Source organism: Silene latifolia, chromosome X, assembly GCF_048544455.1.
Source record: "Silene latifolia isolate original U9 population chromosome X, ASM4854445v1, whole genome shotgun sequence".
Taxonomy (NCBI): Eukaryota; Viridiplantae; Streptophyta; class Magnoliopsida; order Caryophyllales; family Caryophyllaceae; genus Silene; species Silene latifolia.
In genome coordinates this window covers 325,025,923-325,044,436 of record NC_133537.1, presented here as the reverse complement: position 1 = coordinate 325,044,436, position 18,514 = coordinate 325,025,923, and the positions used below count along the sequence as shown (strand labels likewise).

General features: G+C 35.6%; 1 pseudogene; it reads right to left on the bottom strand.

Annotated features, from left to right (window-relative positions):
- Nucleotides 1-7,864: 7,864 nt before the first annotated feature.
- Nucleotides 7,865-9,492, bottom strand: LOC141622057 (alkane hydroxylase MAH1-like; annotated as a pseudogene).
- Nucleotides 9,493-18,514: the final 9,022 nt, after the last annotated feature.

Sequence of the window (18,514 nt, the reverse complement as noted above, 5' to 3'; positions counted from 1 at the left end):
ATTGTCTGCAATATTCAGTAAATAAGAACAAGGTTAGGTGACATCTTTCCTTCTTTTTTTGTAGATCAATTATGAATACAGTTGATTTATGGCTGATAACATCAGACACGTTTTGTGATTTTTTGTAAAAATTCAAAATTTCGGCTATTTATACATTTATTTTCATATATGTATTAAAGTATACACAATTAGTAGTTGATTCATACTCCATAAAAAAATAGATCTATTAAGTATATACAATTAGTAGTTGATCCATTTCTTATGTGTACATAAAGCTCAGTGATAAAAATGCTTAATGTTTTGAGAGCTTAATCATTTTTATTTTCATATATTGCTCATCACAAAATACATAGTACTCTATTGGCACAAAAGAAATTCATATCCTAATGCTGTTTATGGCTTAAATATTGTATTTTGCAATGCTTAAGTTATAAACATGCATCTAAAAGGGATGCGTTAAGGCAATAGGCACCCTTATTTCATCTAAGTTTGCATCCTTGCCATTTACATGTAAATGATCAAGACATTCTTTAATAACAATTGCTTCATCTACACATAATTTCCTTGGTAATGTTCTAGCCTATCTTTGTGCTTTTTTCTTCAAATGTGGTACCTTATAGTCAATGTGTCCTTTAAACTTAATAATCTCCAACATACATGCTTGTAGACTAGGCCAAACATCACTTCACTACGCCAAATAATCGGTGCAACAACGGTTAGATAAGGTGATATACCGTTGTAATACAAAATACATACCCGTTATTACATCGACCGTTGTTATTTCTGATAGATGAACAATCTCAACCAAAACCTTAAGTTTAGGGTTGAGGCCCAAGTATTATAAATATTCCTATTACGCTCCCTCACTCAAATGCCCATTGGGCTTGAAGAGTGGTTGGTTGTGCACCGGCTCCCCCATACCGTGTGCTGGAATTCCACTTCGAGTTTATGAGGACTTTTGAGGTTGCCAGGATTTGAACCCGTGACCTTCGGTCACACTGGCTCTGATACCATGATAGATGAACCAACTCAACCAAAACCTTAAGGTTATGGTTGAGGCCCAACTATTATAAATATTCCTATTAATTTCGTGACCACGGTTGTTAAAAAGGCGGAGCCGTTATGAAATGTAAATGACGGGTTCAAATAACCGTAATACAATATTAAAAACGGTTCAAAAACCGTTGTCTATAATATTGAAACTGTGGTAGTATTAGTCTGAATGCTCTACGGAAACCTATGACAACGGTTTTACTGAAACACAACCGTTGTAAAATAGTAAATATGACAACGGTTTATGCTTATTAAACTGTTTTAAATGTTATGAATACAACAACGGTTTGTGCTTATTAAACTGTTATATTATGGATGAATATGTCAACGGGTTTCTATTTAAATGCGACCGTTTTCAATAGATTTATTGACCACAGTTTTATTTTTAACCGTAAAAAATTGTTTTAGCAGGTTCCAACAGCTGCTGAAATGCTAATTTTTGCAGTAGCAGGTACCGCTGAAATGCTACTGTAAAATAGCATTTCAGCAGCTGCCAGGTAGCTGCGCATTGCAAAATTTCAATCTTGCAATATCAGAATATTACACATATTGATCTATTTAACTCAAGATCAAAATATTATAAACATGGTAACCAAAACTAATTACACGGGCTTTATATACACACATACATAATGGGCAGACTATTGACCATCCGCTAATGAAAGAAAATAAGAAATGTATTGTGAATAGACGAAAAAAGAAAATAGAGAAGATTATTTAGAATAGAAGGGAGTACTATTTAGGTCAGAATCTACTAATTTAACCCAATATGTGAAGGGACCGCGGTATATTACATATAGCAGCGGAAGATAGAAACGCGGTCCTCCTGAGACCTATTGCATTTAAAAACTTGTAAAATTGAGTAAAGGGACACATACTTTATGTGTAGACAATCACCCCGAAAATACGGAGTCTCTAGTGTATCCACACCGGTAGATAAACTAACGTTCTCAACCCTTGAGACGACCTCGGAATATAGAGAAACCACTTTTCTCCACTTTTTAGTGTATGAGAGGAAGACAATATACAAACTTGTTTTTTATGCCTTCTTAAAAATGCATGGTCGAGACTTCTATTTATAGCCAAATGATAACTTAGCCATTAAGAAATGTCATTGCCCTCATTGGTGAGTCACATCCTTAACAATTAAGGATTGACATAGCCACTAATAGATAAGAGTTACACGCTTGACATTTAAGGCTAAAAGGATACGTGGCCTCTAAGGCCCAATCCAATGGTCTTATTCTCGTCTCGGTTTCTCATACACACGTCTTTCCGATATTAACTATATTTTCGTGTTAGCGGACAATATAAAAATATGTCATCTTGGCCATTTAATTAATTATCTCATAATAAATTAAATAACCGTAAACGTTAAATATCAACCGTAAGTGTCTGACCACATAGGTTCATCGCTAAACCGGTAACAATTAATCTCATTAATTATTAATCGAGGTTGGCGTCTAACAACACTCCCCGACGGCCCGGATAGCGTGAATACCAATATTCACTGCACGAACCTGGTAAAGGATACTGTATTTATTTCCCTCCGTCGTTCCAACTCCGGATCGTCCTAGGGTATGGTTTGACTGCCAAACCCCACTAGACCACCACTATGTTACATGTCAATCATTATCGGTCAAGAATGACTTTAAGAAACTCCTTTCTTAAAACATTCGTATGCCCTGGCCAAGGTCTTTATATGACCAATAAGATTAATGACAACATAGAGTTCAAACTCATTACCCTGAGTTGACGGATTCCATCTTGACTCACCACTAATTGCATAGGTACTTAATTATACTCAATGACCATTCAACTAGCATTTTTACACACTAGGTGTCCGGTATCTAAGTACAATAAGTAGTCTATTAACTACAATGATGATCTCAGGTCAAAGGATAAAATATACAATTACTCCTTAAGAGAACTTCCACATTGACAGCATAGGTAATAATAACCATTTGGGAAATCTCACTGTTGGTCAGTTCAATAATCATATCTCCATATGTATTATCTATATTATAACTTAATGAATGAGATCCATTAATACTCATCTCATGAGTACCGTTATCAATATATTGGTCTATCCAGATTATCATAGTCCCATTCTGATGATCACATGACCAAGAACACTTTTAGACTAAACTTTATAATACTCGACTCTCATTATCATAATCTCTATTATGATGTCAAGTATACCAGTTTAATCAAGGATTTATCATCGTATTAACACCTTAATAAGATAATAAGAAAATGCCGTCTAATTATTAATCTCCATTAATAATTACAATGTATGAAATTCGTTCAAAACGTTTCATTAACTATTGCTCTGGGGCATAGTTCCAACAATCTCCCACTTGACCTAGAGGCAATCGGTGATGAACCTTGATCCTATATTCCACCTGTGCTTGTCAAACTCCTTTGATCAAAGCGCCTTAGTGAAAGGATCTGCATCATTTCTTTCCCTTACACCTGATGAATTTGAACATCTCCATGTTCGAACATTTCTCTTATCAGGTGAAATTTCCGAACAACATGTTTAGATCGTTGGTTGTCCCCTTAGCTTTTTAGCCTGTGCAATAACTCCTTATTTACACACAATAGAAGAATACCTTCCTCCACTGAAGGAACAACACCAAGTTCAATTAAGAACTTTCTTATCCAAACGGCTTCCTTAGCAGCATCACATACGGCCAAGTACTTTACTTCGGTTATTGAGTCAGCTACTTTAGCTTTTATGGAATTCTTCCAACTCACTGCTCACCATTTAAGGTTAAAGCATAACCAGAGATAGACTTGCTATCATCTGTATCCAATGCGAAACTCGCATTAGTACAGCTAAACACTTTTAGATCACCATCTCCAAAAAATGAGGAATTGGTCCTTAGTCCTTCTCAAGTACTCAAGAATGGTTTTCACCACTTTCTAATGTTCCTCACCCGGATTGCCTGATGCCTACTCGCTACTCCTAGCGGGTAAGCCACATCAGGCCTTGTACAACATGACAGCTCAGTGTACAAAGATTGGGAGAGCCCTAGCAGCTTCCTGAATCTATCTCCATAGATTCTTATTCCAAGAATATAAGCCGCTTCTCCCATATCCTTTATGGAGAACTGTTCAGATAGCCAAATTTTTGTCTCTTGCATGGTTAGCACATCATTTCCTATTAGCAATAGGAAAATGACTGTACTCCCACTAGCCTCCTTTGAGAAATCTTAGTCGGAAATAAAACAATCCAATAAGAACATAATCATACATCATCATGATATGGACTTCCTCATAATGATATATAAGAATTTTAAAACATGCATGAGCCCCCTGGTTGTCAGGTCGCTTCTCATCATAATTAAAAATCATCCGATTTTATCTTATAAAATCATTTCAGGCTCTACACTACATAGTCCCCTGGTTGTCGTCGTCGTACCTATCAGGTGTAGTTGAGTTTATCCACTCTAGTGACAGAAAATTAATAAATGTCATACCCTCTGGGTTGTCCAGACTAAAAGTATAAGATTAGTTAACTTTTCTTCACCCTGTATCACATACAATAGACAATATTATTATATCTCCGAACTACAAGCCCCCTGGTTGTCAGGTCGCTTCTTGTAAACGAAAATAAAATAACTTTATTGTCTACCTGAGTGGCAACCTTTGACAAAATATCTCATATTTTATCAATTAAAAACTCAATAATCTTTAATTGGTCAAGTTTTAATGTCATTCAAACAATTTGAATAACACAAGTGCTTATATCGAATATTAGCACTAACAATTATATCTCATATAATTGTTGAAAAAGAAACTATACAATTATCGAATAATCGTAGCAATTTACCATGTCTGACACATAAATTAACATGATCCAACAACATTGAAAACACAAACTTTTATAATGTTGATTGAATCAAGCAAACAATACCTGATGCAATCATTTTTGTTAAAAAACAAAGTCTTGAATCATGCGACATGTATGCACGTGGATTATACAACAATCAAATAGTGTATAGCTCACATCTGAAACACTACGAGAACAATTCTCGTGTCCAGTACGTAAAAATACGACCCAAATTTACAAAATGTAAATGCAAAATTGGCTCTGATACCAATTGAAGGGACCGCGGTATATTACATGTAGCAGCGGAAGATAGAAACGCGGTCCTCCTGAGACCTATTGCATTTAAAAACTTGTAAAATTGAGTAAAGGGACACATACTTTATGTGTAGACAATAAATTGGTCTCACCCCGAAAATACGGAGTCTCTAGTATATCCACACCGGTAGATAAACTAACGTTCTCAACCCTTGAGACGACCTCGGAATACAGAGAAACCACTTTTCTCCACTTTTTAGTGTATGAGAGGAAGACAATATACAAACTTGTTTTTTATGCCTTCTTAAAAATGCATGGTCGAGACTTCTATTTATAGCCAAATGATAACTTAGCCATTAAGAAATGTCATTGCCCTCATTGGTGAGTCACATCCTTAACAATTAAGGATTGACATAGCCACTAATAGATAAGAGTTACACGCTTGACATTTAAGGCTAAAAGGATACGTGGCCTCTAAGGCCCAATCCAATGGTCTTATTCTCGTCTCGGTTTCTCATACACACGTCTTTCCGATATTAACTATATTTTCGTGTTAGCGGACAATATAAAAATATGTCATCTTGGCCATTTAATTAATTATCTCATAATAAATTAAATAACCGTAAACGTTAAATATCAACCGTAAGTGTGTGACCACATAGGTTCATCGCTAAACCGGTAACAATTAATCTCATTAATTATTAATCGAGGTTGGCGTCTAACAACACTCCCCGACGGCCGGATAGCGTGAATACCAATATTCACTGTACACGAACCTGGTAAAGGATACTGTATTTATTTCCCTCCGTCGTTCCAACTCCGGATCGTCCTAGGGTATGGTTTGACTGCCAAACCCCACTAGACCACCACTATGTTACATGTCAATCATTATCGGTCAAGAATGACTTTAAGAAACTCCTTTCTTAAAACATTCGTATGCCCTGGCCAAGGTCTTTATATGACCAATAAAATTAATGACAACATAGAGTTCAAACTCATTACCCTGAGTTGACGGATTCCATCTTGACTCACCACTAATTGCATAGGTACTTAATTATACCCAATGACCATTCAACTAGCATTTTTACACACTAGGTGTCCGGTATCTAAGTACAATAAGTAGTCTATTAACTACAATGATGATCTCAGGTCAAAGGATAAAATATACAATTACTCCTTAAGAGAACTTCCACATTGACAGCATAGGTAATAATAACCATTTGGGAAATCTCACTGTTGGTCAGTTCAATAATCATATCTCCATATGTATTATCTATATTATAACTTAATGAATGAGATCCATTAATACTCATCTCATGAGTACCGTTATCAATATATTGGTCTATCCGGATTATCATAGTCCCATTCTGATAATCACATGACCAAGAACACTTTTAGACTAAACTTTATAATACTCGACTCTCATTATCATAATCTCCATTATGATGTCAAGTATACCAGTTTAATCAAGGATTTATCATCGTATTAACACCTTAATAAGATAATAAGAAAATGCCGTCTAATTATTAATCTCCATTAATAATTACACTGTATGAAATTCGTTCAAAACGTTTCATTAACGATTGCTCTGGGGCATAGTTCCAACAATATGTTGTTTACCCTTCTCTATCCATTGCTTTTTACCCTTCACTACTTATGCACATTTTCACTGTATATGTATATTTGTGATTAGTAAGAAGGAAATGACACAGCATTGACGACGTTTATACGGAGTATTACATGTAAGATGCTAAAGCTCATTCTTTCAGTAATATCATTCACTATCCTTATTTCAACAATTATGAGCCTAGCTACCATTTTAAATTATTACTTTGTCAGCAAAGTCTAGTATTTTGGATATAAATTTTATATTCTCGGGACACAACAAATTGAAGGTTGGTATTTTTAGATGCAACGAGACACATTAGTGTAATTTTTTATAAGAGAAGAAAAGAGAGGGGAGAAAACTAGGTTGGTATTTTTTCTTGGAGGCACACGGCTTCCAAGAAGAAAAGGGAGGAGAGAAAACTAGGTTTAGGGTTTTGTGAGAATTATGAGAAAAGAAAATTAATGGTTTGGCTTTCCTTCTTATTTATAAGAAAAGCTAATGGATTTATTTCAAGCTTAGGCCCAAAACTCATCCATCCACTTTATTTACACGTGAGACCCAAGAAAAGAGCGGTTCTTCACCCGTTTTGAACACAACGAGCCAAAAATACAAGAGACGAATATTTTCCCGGAAAATAAAATATGAAATATGGGAAAATAGAATAAAGAAATATATATTACGGAAATTAGGGGTGTTACATGTTCCCTCCGGGAGGAAGCTTCAGTTTGTTCCGGGCTTAAGTAGATTGGCGTTCGTCTAAATTTGGAGATCGAAGGAGTCTGTTCGGATCTTGGTGGCCACAAGATCGTTTGTCTTTCATCTCGTTTGGGTAGTCTCTTTTATCCCATTGAGATTACTATTTTATTGGTAGAATAGGGTATACAAACCAAACCTTAGCCACCTCTAGGTGTAACTGGCATGCCAAAATTGTCAACATCTAGAGAAGAGTATCAATGTCGAAAGTATAGCATCATTCATTGTCGAAATAACATACAAGTCTAATTGAATGATACTCTTTGAGATGGAGATTACTAGCACTTCTAGGGTGGAGGAGTAGCTCTATCAATTACAAACTATCAACTCTGTCAAGTTTATAATATGACAACTTATATCTTAACATAAAATTTATTCATAAAATATAATTTCCGGGATATAATCCCTTTGAACAACATTATAATGAGAACACTCTATCAAATTATTTAATGTAACTTAAACTTATATTTTAAACATTTTAACCTTAAAACCATTCTTCATCCGGAGAATTACGGAATTCTTAGGAACAATAGATTGACTGTCCAATGGCTGGAACTCGTAATTTAGGATTAGTGAAGAGACCACGACCTTGATTTGGATGAAACCCATGTCTTTACCAATACAAGTCTTTGGACCTGCACCGAAAGCTAAAAACTTGCAAGTTGGCTCATGCCTAATCTTCCCTTGTGGCGATATCCATCTTTCGGGCTTGAACTCACAACAATCTTCACCCCAAATTGATTTTATCCTTCTCATTGCATACAAGTTAAAAATAATTTGCACATGTGGTTCAACTTTGTGCCCACTTGGGAGAACGTCCGGCTCAGTTGGATTTTTAGATTGAAATACTACCGGAGGGTACAATCTTAAGGCTTCACATAGTGCACCATGAAGATAAACTAGCTTTTCGCTTGTTTCTTTGAAATTGTTCCTAGTGAAAACAGACAATTTGTTCATGTTACAATTGTCATTTTCATTTGCTTTCATGGTTGAGATGAGTTCTTGTCGAATTTTTGATTGAACTTGCGGGTTTTTTGAAATTAGATAGAAAAACCAGGATAATGATCAAAGTATTGGTCGTATCTCGTCCTGCTACAATGAAACTTAATATTGTATCCCTTAGGAACTTGTCTTCCTTATCCTTGTACAACGTCAAAAGATCGACACCTATATTTTTATTAGTTGATCCGAATCGCTTCATTTCTTCATATTTCTTGGCTATGCAATTGTAAATGAATTTGTCTATTGTTTCCCAAGCTTTTTGGAACTTCCTTTCTATTCCTACACCTAGCCACCTCATAAGCTTCCATACATTAATGGGTAAAACATGCCGGTAAAATATAATCTCCTCAAGATCATCCAAGGCCTTTGAAAAGGGAACACTAGGCAAATCAACACATGACGATCCCGACTCGTATCCCATTAAAAGAGAGCAAATAATATCAAAGGTAAACCTTCCAAACAAATCTTGAAAATCAAGGACTAACTCTTGTTTAGAAGCGTGATCAAGTACCGGTAATAATCCATTTTCCACTTTCGCGAAAATCCTATTAAGCAAAAGTTGATGAAATTGAGGCTGCCCTACAAATGTTGAAAACATTCTCCTATGGTACTTCCACAATTCACCGTCGGCATTGAAGATCCCGTCTCCAAGGACGTCGAAAATGTCGTTAAATTTAGCACCTTTTAGATAATTACTAAATTTCTTGCTCAGGATATGGTCAATGTTTCTCGGGTCGGTTGTTATGAGTAGATCCATGGAAGTGTACCAAGGACCCTTGAGCAGAAAACTCAAGTCGGATCGCTCCGCAATCTCAATACAAAAATAGTGGATTCAATGAAGGTTTTTGAGGAGGGCTAGTAACATCCCAACAAAAGGCCAATTTGTAGGTAGACTATTTTTATTTTTGCGGAAAATGTAATAAAAGAGGAGCATTGTGAAAATGAACGTTAGTAAGGAGAGATTATTGAGAAATTCCATGGACTAAATAATTTTGTAAGTGTTGGTTTTTTAGCTAGTTATTCTAACGGTATATATGCATAAATTTGGTGATTGTTAATTTCTAAGTTCTAACATTAGGTCCAAGATTGATATAGGTCACAAACTTAAGACAGGTTTTCGTTCCTTGATGGGGAAAGAATTAAATTAAAGATCAGTTAGTTGTCTACTTCTCATTTAGGTATATAATACGACAAAGACTTTGGAAATAAAGACGGTGTCTTAATAAGTTTTTGAGAAACCACTTTTTCTATACCCTTTAAGTAGTATTCTACTAATATAACTACGGAGTATTTCATTTGATACATATTTTCTTAATAAAAATACCAATTTATCATAGATTGTAATCGCTTTTATTAGTATAACATTATGTATAATATGTACCTATAGTATACGGTATCATTTTTGTACCATGTTTAATGAAAATTGTAACACGTCTATCAATAAATTTATTACTCCATAAGAGACTTATGTCATAAAACTTACTCAAATAATATTACGAATAGGGTTGTAAAAGAGCTCCACTTGGTTAATATGAATGTTCTTAAAACTCCTGTTATTGGATCAAAACTTGGCTATCAAGTGTTCTTAATTGAGAGTTATTTCTCGTATATTTTTATTGATGGAGCGACTTAGCTCACTAGATAAACTCTTAGGGCTTGTTTGGAATGAGAAATTATTAAGAGAGTAATGAGAGCTGAAATAAGAAGAAATAGGAGGAGATTGGTGGTTAGTGGTGGTTGTGGAGGATGGAAAGAGGAGGTGAGGGAGGAATTATTACCTCCATATGGAGGTAATGCATTACTTGGGGGGAGAGGTAGGTATTAGTAAATATTTATGTATATCTTTTAGTGTTTACATAGTTAGAGATATACATAAATCAATCAATACTATATATTAAATCCAGAAACCAAGGGACTTCAATGTAATTAAAGAAAGTTATACAAATTAATTATACTATATAGTTTTAAATCAATAGCACCGTGTGATAGACCCGATTAAGGGATCTCAATGCAAATATTATATAGTTTGGGTTAAAATTAAATTATATAGAAGCTTGGTAATTTTCCTAAACATGGTCAATTTCCTTAAAATAAAATAATTAATTAAGATGGTCAATTTCCTTAAAATAAAATAATTAATTAGTATAAACATGCACACTTATGGTATTAATTATTATCATCATAAAATTATATATTAAATTTAAAATCTATGCAATTTTATTAAACTTTATAGCTTTATTAGATGTATAAAGATGTTAATTATTTAACATACAAAAATATAATAAGTAGGTTATAAATAATTCAAGTTAGATTCCAGAATATATAATATTGCATAATTCTTTCGATTTTATTTAATGCATATATGTACGAGTAATATATTTATATAAATATATAATCCTCTTAAAATTGCATGCCTAAGTAGTAAAAGTAATTTTGTTAGTAAAGAAAAAAATTGTAGTAACATTAGATATAGTTATATGATAGTAATCACTCATTTGAATAGTAAAAGTAACAATATTATCAACGAGATTGGTAAGAAGGGTAGAAACAACAATGAGATTAGTGAAATAATCAATATTAATGCGACAATAGTGAAAGTAACAATAATTACGGTATGAGTAGTGAAATTATCAATATTAATGCGGCAGTAGTGACATTAACAATAATTACGGCGGGAGTAGTGAAAGTAACAATGATTACGGGCAAGTAGTGAAATGTTATTACTATTATTTAATTAATAAGAGTAAAATATTAATAGCGGGAGTAGTGAATTTGTCTCAAAATTTATTTCAACGTAATTTTAGGATATGTAATTTTATATTGGGTTATGTAACTTTAATTTAACTAATTTTATTTAATAAAAAAAATTAATGGTAAGTAGAGGTAGCCCGGGCGAAGCCGGGCACCAATACTAGTATTTACTAATAGTAGGGAACAATTACTCCCTTAATGGAGTGACTATTACACTATATTTCTCCATTTCTATCCATTTCTATCTCCAACCCCCATCCCTTCCCTCTATTTTTTAGTTCATTTTAACTCTATTACTCCCTTAATAATTACTCTCATTCCAAGCAAGACCTTAAAAGTATTAAGTTTACCAAGTTCTTAAAGGGGTAAGCATGTATATTTGTGAAGCTGACCTAAACTCCATTGATGATCATCATGATGTTGATGTACAAACAGAGTAAATAAAGGAATAAAGCTTTATTAATGAAGATATTTTGTATGATTTACAATCTGATAACTTAAGGAGTGAAAAGTGTGCTTTTGCTATATATACAAGTGCTAATAAACTAACACAAATCCTAACTAACTCTATGATACCTCATCAATCCGTGTGTGATGCTCTTCTCTATTGTGATTGGTAGCTTGAGCCATGTCATTTCCACACTCCCCCTTCAAGCTAGAATCACTTAGAAACTGTAATCCCAACCTCTCACACAAGTAGCCATGTTGTTGTCCTCCTAAAGGTTTAGTCATCAAGTTGGAAGCTTGACTTTACATGGGCTGTTGTGATCAGTCCTTCCTGAATCCTTTCCCTGACATAGTGACAATCAATGTTCAGGTGTTTCGTCCTCTCATGGAACAATGGGTTGAGTGCTATGTGTTCAGCAGCCTTATTATCACAGAAAAGTTTGATAGGAGTGGGTACAAAAAACATTCAGATCTTTAAGCAACCTCTCCATCCAAACAACCTCACTTGCAGTGTAGGACATACACCTGTATTCTGCCTCAGTAGAACTCTTGCTTACTATTTTTTGTTTTTTGTTTTCCATGAAATTAATGAATTCCCAAGCAACACACAGTATCCTGACAGTGATCTACAACTGTATGCACACTTGCCCCAATCTGCATCTGAGTAGGCAGATAAGCTTAAGTCATTATCTGCAGTATAGAATAGGCCTGCATTTGCAGTATGCTTCAAATATCTAATCACATGTAATGCTGCCTGCAAGTGTGGTACCCTGGGTTGAGTGACAAATTGACTTAGGTGCTGTACTGAGTAACTGATATCTGGTCTGGTTAAGTTCAAATACAGTAATCTTCCCACCAATCTCCTGTACCTTTCTGGATCAGGTAGAAGTTCACCTTGATCAATTGAAAGATTCAACCCCCTAGGTAAGGGAAAAGTGGTGGCATTGCAGTTTTCCATGCCTAAGTCTCTGATGATATCAGTTATGTATTTCCTCTGATTTAATAATATCCCAGTATCATTCCTTGCCGCTTCAAGCCCTAGAAAGTATCTCATATGACCTAGGTCTTTTATTGTGAAGGCTCTATCAAGGCTCTCCTTTATGGCACTGATCTTCTGCTCATTATCCCCTGATATGATCAGATCATCCACATAGACCAGTATAACCAAAAAACTCCCAGTATGCTCATTGTGCCTGGTAAATAAGGAGTAGTCCTGTTTGGATTGTGTGAATCCCAAATTAATCAAATGCTTGGTCAATTGTATGTTCCATTGTCTGCTAGCTTGTTTGAGTCCATACAAAGACCTTTTTAATTTGCTCACTTGTCCCTCCTTGGCCTTAGTGTAACCCTTTGGAGGTCTCACATAAACCTCTTCATCAATGTATCCATGCAAGAATGCATTATTGATGTAAAGCTGATGTAATGGCCACCCTCTTATTGTGACACCCTTAACTTTAGCCTTAAATAAAGACGTAAATTCTACGGAAAAACTGGTAGGATATGTTTGTAATTGGTCTAACTATATAAAAACCTGTAATTTCAAAAAAATTTCTAAACCAATCACAACATTTCCAACATTCCCAAGAGGCGGGTGCCAAAACCTGCAATGCTAACGAAGTAATTTACATGCCATAGCTAACGATAAGAAAATGTAATGATACAAACCCAAAATAGAAAAGGGAGACATATGTCCCTTCAAATTATATACAAAACCAAAAGTTAAAAGGTTTACTATAAGAATAGTCAAAACTAGGTCCAAGGTTCCTTATGCTCACTAGCTCGTCTGTGACCCCAACATAGCATCAACAACCTGTCAATCGCATTTTATACAAACACGAAAGCCACAATTCAGTGGGGAGTAACTTTGAGTCCTCCCAGCCACGAATCGTCAAAATTAATGTAACATGTAGTAAAACATGTAAACAAGATGATAATTAATCTAATTTCCAAGTATTATAACATATGAATACTAAATTGACCAAATTAAACTGTCATGTGAAACATATAACAAGTTGTAATCTAAACTTTATCAATTGTAACCGGCTTACATCTCACCTATTACAATTCATAAAGTCACCATACAAGAAAGGGCAATATATCAAAGACAGGCATAAGTTCTTAGCACGGTCAATAGTCACTCTGTAACTCGAGTCTATACCACGAGGTAGGGAAGGTAATCGAACCGGTATCTTGGCTCAGCGGTTAATATTAATAAAACATGGCCAAGACACAACACAACCCTAGCCTAAAATTTGCGCAGACCTAGACATGCGGATACACACCACCGCACCCAAGACCCACAATTTTTCTAAAACAAAGTGAGTACCCTAAGGAGTCCACCAAAGGGTTGGCTAGTACTTAAGCTGACCACTTACTATCAAAATAAGTAACGAGGTCATGCCCCAACTTGGATATAAATTCACTAGTCAGGAACACAAAGGCTATCAAGCAGTGAACATATACTCGTCAAAGACTATAAAGACCTATCTATGATGAAGGCCGAAATACTCACCTAGGACCTAGTCCCAGCTAGTCCCAGCTTGAATACTTTAGCCCACACCACACAAGACAAGTAAGACACCCACTTAACCATAAGAGGGCAAAGAGTCCAACTTACTAACATAAATGCTAACATTCTATCATATGAAAGGCTATATAAATGTCTATTCATCATACAATCCAACAATAACCTCAATAAGTATTCAATACTAATTTCCAATTCTAACAATATTAACCATGTTAAAGGCTTTAGGGGAATCTAGGGCCATTTCTACAATACAAGACACTATTAAATTCAATCAGCTATACATGTGAACTAAAGCTTGATAAATGGCCTAAAACAAGAAAAGGCCGATTATCTAATTCATATAAAATTTCATCCAACCGAATTTTTACCCGCAACCCCAGCCCTGCGACAGGTACGGGTTAAATTGCGGCTGACCAATCACACAATTGACTGACATCGAATCAGTCAAAGGGATCAAGGCTCAGTTTTCGGCATAATCATCAAAACATTACACTTATCACATAAAATTCATTTTGTAAACTATCCTAACGTGTGATAACTATCAATATAACATATTTTTTTTACCATTAACATAACTTTTATCTACTATTATGATTCATTTCCTAAGTTTAACCATATGTTACTTATTCTAATTATATCATTAATAACCCGAAACTACAAGTGATGCATGATAATCCGCGAAACAAGCAACGGACTGACCCAAGCCAGCCATGGGCCAGCCATGGGCCTGCCGGGCCTGCTGCCGCCACCCCCACACCTCCATTTTTCCATTTTTGTTCAGTATGAGACCGTCTGAAACATAATTAATCGTCCCCAATACTAACATATTAACTTAAACTATCCAAAGGACATGAATTAAACATGCATGCAATAATTTTAACATGTGAATTTAACTACTTAATTAAAAATCACAAAAACATACAAAAATCAAATCATGTGACGATTTTTCGTCGAGTAACTCGAAATATGTTACCTTAAGCTAGAAAATGAGCAATTAGCACCTTAAAAACCAAACCCTAACAAGCACTAGCCGCTATCTTCCACAATATACGAGTCCCCAAACTCGTCCTTCAATTCTTCACCTAAATAAACAATAAAAACACAATAATAAGCACATAAACCGAAATTTGCCCTAAATTCGTCTTAAAACAACCTCAAGAAAACTGAAATTAAATTATACCAGGTTGTAGATCTCGACGAGGGGATTCCGGAAATATAAATTTTATGAAAAACCGATAAGAAATGCAAAAATTATGGTGAAATTAAGCTTTGATTTGGGTGAAAATGGTGTTTTTCTTATTTTTTTGAAGATAGAGGAAGATGAAGATAAGAAAATCAGAAAAAAGGGAAAGGGGAAAGAGGTGTCCGCGGGAAAGGGAAGAGGAAAGGAGGAAGACGGGTTTAAGTCGGGATTTTTACGAGTCGGTTTTGGCTCGTTTCGATAATAATTAGAACCGTTGGTCAAACGCAAATTCCGACAAGACCAACGTTCTTAAACACGCGATTACAAGAAAATTGAATACTCATACGACCCATTTCCAAATTCGTTTACCCAATGTTCAAAAGAATTGTCATTTTCCTCCCGATAAGCCCTTATTTCGAAATAAAAAGTTTTACACGGTTTAAACTATTTTTAAACATCTCGAAACTATCAAAATAAATACTTTACCTCAAAATATAATAAAATTATATTTCTTTGAATTATTTTTACTTTAAATACATTAATTTCAAATTTTACTTGATTAATTAATTATTTTCGAAATATATTAACGGTCCGAAATTACGGGGCGTTACAATCACCCCTCCTTTTAAAAAGTTTCGTCCTCGAAACTCAGAAGGAGAAATTATAGTATATAATATCTTAATAATATAATTATAAGAAAATATAGGTATCTTTTCAATGAAACGGTGATACTCTTGTTGATCAGACAAGAACATCCACATTCATATCAAGATATGAAAATATTTCCACACCAATAAATGAGAATACCCATTATTGGGACGTCTCCAATAACAAGATTTAACATTCACTAATGTTAAAACCATCGAAAATCATAAAAGCGTTTTCAAACTTTTAGTTTAAAAATTCTATAATAAGAATAACATCTTACTAATTATGATTAAACATAGCTTAGTAACTGGGAAAAAGAGTAAGAAAAGGAATACCTTACGAGAATAACTCAGGATATTTAGCTAACATAGAAGCCTCAGTCTCCCAAGTCTCTTCTTCGACATTTCCACAACGCCAAAGAATACGGACTAGAGGTACAACTTTGCTCCTAAGTTGCTTATTGGCTTTTTCAAGAATCCGAATTGGCCTTTCTTCAACCACCAAGTTAGGCTCCAATTCAAGAATCTCTTCTTGGATGATATGGCTAGGGTCACTAATGTACTTCCTCAATTGAGAAACATGGAAGACATTGTGAACCTTGCTCAAATTTGGGGGCAATTCTAAACGGTAAGCAGCAGGACCAATCTTTTCAATCACCCGAAAAGGTCCAATAAATTTAGGGCTCAGCTTCCCTTTTACGCCAAACCGTTTCACCCCTTTCATAGGTGACACTTTAAGGAATACTTGATCATCAACCTCAAAGGAAAGTGGTCGACGACGAACATCAGCATATGATTTTTGACGGTCTGGCGGCCTTCATCCGCTCCCGAATGACCTTAACTTGTTCAATGGACTCGGTCACCAAATCAGTCCTAACATTGGAACATTTTGGGTTTGATCCCAACATGTGAGTACGGCATTTTCTACCATACAGAGCTTCATATGGTGCCATTTTAATGGAGGCTTGATAGCTGTTGTTGTAAGAGAATTCAACCAGAGGTAAACATTTCTCCCAAGAAGTTTGGAAATCTAAAGCACAGGCACGAAGAAGATCCTCTAACGTTTGAATTGTTCTCTCAGTTTGACCATCAGTGGCGGCGTGAAAAGCAGTGCTCATCAATAGTTTACTACCCAAGGCCTCCTGTAATGCAGTCCAGAAACGAGAACAAAATCGAGGATCCCGATCTGAAACTATATATTTAGGAACCCCATGATAGCGCACTATCTCATCCACATAGGTACGAGCTAAAACTTCTAATCTCCAGGTCTCTTTGATGGGAATAAACCGAGCACACTTAGTCAATCGGTCCACAACCACCCAAATAGCATTCTTCCCAGTGGAAGTCCTGGGTAAAGCCATCACAAAATCCATGGATATAGACTCCCATTTCCAAAGAGGAACATCCAAGGGTTGAAGCAAACCCCCGGGCTTTTGATGCTCTATCTTTACTCTCTGGCAGGTGAGGCATTTACTGACATGCTCCATAACTTCAATTTTCATCCTAGGCCACCAGAATTGCAATCTCAAATCTTTGTACATTTTGGTACCTCCCGGATGAATGGAGTAAGGAGAGAGGTGTGCTTCATCAAGAATTCTTTTTCTCAAATCGGCTGCACTCGGAACATAGATTTTACCATGATAACGAAGATACCCATCATCATCAATCTTACAATTCTTAGCTTGTCCAAGTTGAATTTTAGCTCGAATGGATTTGAAAGTAGGATCATTGGAAAGGCAAGCACGGATCTCACGGTAGAAGTCAGGTTCGGTTGACATGGCATCAAGATGATGAGAGCCCATTTTTACAAGGCTTACTCCTAATTTTTGAAGTTCTAAAGCAAGTTCAGGAGGTAAGTCCCGAAAAGAATTCAAAGAATGACAGGATTTTCTGCTAAGAGCATCAACCACCACATTAGCTTTTCCTTCATGATATATTAGGTCGGCATCATAGTCATTCACCAATTCTAACCATCTTCTTTGTCTCATGTTCAGCTCTTTTTGGGTAAAGAGATATTTCAGGCTCTTGTGGTCGGTGTAGATGTTGCAATGGACTCCAATGAGGTAGTGTCTCCAAATCTTCAAAGCATACACCACCGCAGCTAATTCAAGATCATGAGTCGGGTAGTTAACTTCATGAACTCTAAGCTGTCGAGAGGCATACACAATGACTTTCCCTTTTTGCATCAAGACACAACCTATACCATGCTTAGAAGCATCACAGTATACATCAAAGTCCACTCCTTCTTCAGGTAAGGTCAACACCGGAGCGGTAGTCAGCCTCTTTTTCAATTCCTGGAAGGCATTTTCACACTCCTCAGACCACAGAAACTTAGACTCTTTCTTCAACAACTGAGTCATCGGCCTAGCAATCTTTGAAAAATCCTTCACAAATCGCCGATAGTAACCCGCCAAGCCAAGGAAACTACGGATTTCAGAAATATTGGTTG